At 52.7% G+C, this 2,500-nt stretch overlaps 1 long non-coding RNA gene across 5 annotated transcripts in view; it reads left to right on the plus strand.

The window, feature by feature from the left end:
* Nucleotides 1-1,434: 1,434 nt before the first annotated feature.
* The window catches only part of LOC127928088 (uncharacterized), a 2,722-nt gene continuing 1,656 nt past the window's right edge, over nt 1,435-2,500 (plus strand). For 2 of the 5 annotated variants that reach the window (XR_008130353.1, XR_008130352.1), the window contains exons 1-3: nt 1,435-1,577; nt 1,640-1,670; nt 2,074-2,258. This is a non-coding gene — a long non-coding RNA (uncharacterized LOC127928088). Of the gene's footprint in view, nt 1,578-1,639; nt 1,671-2,073; nt 2,382-2,500 lie in introns of all 5 variants that reach the window. The other 3 variants (XR_008130350.1, XR_008130351.1, XR_008130354.1) reach the window with 3 other exon arrangements.

Here is a 2,500-nt window from a genome sequence, read left to right on the forward strand (position 1 = left end):
TTCTGACCGGTCTGTAATGTCCCAACCAAGAAGCATCGAAGCTGTTCTGACCGGTCTGTAATGTCCCAACCAAGAAGCATCGAAGCTGTTCTGACCGGTCTGTAACGTCCCAACCAAGGAGCACCGAAGCTGTTCTGAGGGGTCTGTAACGTCCCAACCAAGGAGCACCGAAGCTGTTCTGACCGGTCTGTAACGTCCCAACCAAGAAGCATCGAAGCTGTTCTGACCGGTCTGTAACATCCCAACCAAGGAGCACCGAAGCTGTTCTGACCGCTCTATAACGTCCCAACCAAGGAGCACCGAAGCTGTTCTGACCGCTCTATAACGTCCCAACCAAGGAGCACCGAAGCTGTTCTGAGGGGTCTGTAACATCCCAACCAAGAAGCACCGAAGCTGTTCTGAGGGGTCTGTAACGTCCCAACCAAGAAGCACCGAAGCTGTTCTGAGGGGTCTGTAACATCCCAACCAAGGAGCACCGAAGCTGTTCTGAGGGGTCTGTAACGTCCCAACCAAGGAGCATCGAAGCTGTTCTGACCGGTCTGTAACGTCCCAACCAAGAAGCATCGAAGCTGTTCTGACCGGTCTGTAACATCCCAACCAAGGAGCACCGAAGTTGCTCTGAGGGGTCTGTAACGTCCCAACCAAGGAGCACCGAAGCTGTTCTGAGGGGTCTGTAACGTCCCAACCAAGGAGCACCGAAGCTGTTCTGGCTCCTGGTCGTCCAACGTCCCAACCAAGGAGCACCGAAGCTGTTCTGGCTCTGACCGGTCTGTAACGTCCCAACCAAGGAGCACCGAAGCTGTTCTGAGGGGTCTGTAACGTCCCAACCAAGGAGCACCGAAGCTGTTCTGAGGGGTCTGTAACATCCCAACCAAGGAGCACCGAAGCTGTTCTGACCGGTCTGTAACGTCCCAACCAAGAAGCATCGAAGCTGTTCTGAGGGGTCTGTAACATCCCAACCAAGAAGCATCGAAGCTGTTCTGACCGGTCTGTAACATCCCAACCAAGGAGCACCGAAGCTGTTCTGAGGGGTCTGTAACGTCCCAACCAAGGAGCACCGAAGCTGCTCTGAGGGGTCTGTAACGTCCCAACCAAGGAGCACCGAAGCTGTTCTGAGGGGTCTGTAACGTCCCAACCAAGGAGCACCGAAGCTGTTCTGAGGGGTCTGTAACGTCCCAACCAAGGAGCACCGAAGCTGTTCTGAGGGGTCTGTAACATCCCAACCAAGGAGCACCGAAGCTGTTCTGACCGGTCTGTAACGTCCCAACCAAGGAGCACCGAAGCTGTTCTGAGGGGTCTGTAACGTCCCAACCAAGGAGCACCGAAGCTGTTCTGAGGGGTCTGTAACGTCCCAACCAAGGAGCACCGAAGCTGTTCTGGCTCCTGGTCGTCCAACGTCCTGTTAATAAACACTTGATGTTGGTGTTTCCTTTATTCAGTTACCTGCATCTTCAATACTCTAATATATAATCACATAATCATATTTAAAACACAACGCTTTTATCCACATTTTACATACAGGTGGTACCGTCTGGGTGCATCCCATAGGACACCCTATTCCCTACATAGACCACGAGGTAGGGAATAGGGGGCCAGTTTGACCACTAGGTAGGGAACAGGGGGCCAGTTTGACCACGAGGTAGGGAATAGGGGGGCATTTAGACCACTAGGTAGGGAATAGGGGGGCATTTTGACAACTAGGTAGGGAATAGGGGGGCATTTTGACCATTAGGTAGGGAATAGGGGGCCATTTAGACCACTAGGTAGGGAATAGGGGACCAGTTTGACAACTAGGTTGGGAATAGGGGGGCATTTTGACAACTAGGTAGGGAATAGGGGGCCATTTAGACCACTAGGTAGGGAATAGGGGGGCATTTTGACCACTAGGTAGGGAATAAGGGGCCAGTTGGACCACTAGGTAGGGAATAAGGGGCCATTTTCACCACTAGGTAGGGAATAAGGGGCCAGTTTGACCACTAGGTAGGGAATAGGGGGCCAGTTTGACCACTAGGTAGGGAATAGGGGGCCAGTTTGACCACTAGGTAGGGATTAGGGGGCCATTTAGACCACTAGGTAGGGAATAGGGGGGCATTTTGACCACTAGGTAGGGAATAGGGGGCCAGTTTGACCACTAGGTAGGGAATAGGGGGCCAGTTTGACCACTAGGTAGGGAATAGGGGGCCATTTAGACCACTAGGTAGGGAATAGGGGGCATTTTGACCACTAGGTAGGGAATAGGGGGCCATTTTGACCACTAGGTAGGGAATAGGGGGCATTTTGACCACTAGGTAGGGAATAGGGGGCCATTTAGACCACTAGGTAGGGAATAGGGGGCCAGTTTGACCACTAGGTAGGGAATAGGGGGCCATTTAGACCACTAGGTAGGGAATAGGGGACCAGTTTGACCACTAGGTAGGGAATAGGGGACCAGTTTGACCACTAGGTAGGGAATAGGTGACCAGTTTGACCACTAGGTAGGGAATAGGGGACCAGTTTGACC

This window comes from Oncorhynchus keta, unplaced genomic scaffold (genome assembly GCF_023373465.1).
Source record: "Oncorhynchus keta strain PuntledgeMale-10-30-2019 unplaced genomic scaffold, Oket_V2 Un_scaffold_21284_pilon_pilon, whole genome shotgun sequence".
In the NCBI taxonomy this organism is placed as follows: Eukaryota; Metazoa; Chordata; class Actinopteri; order Salmoniformes; family Salmonidae; genus Oncorhynchus; species Oncorhynchus keta.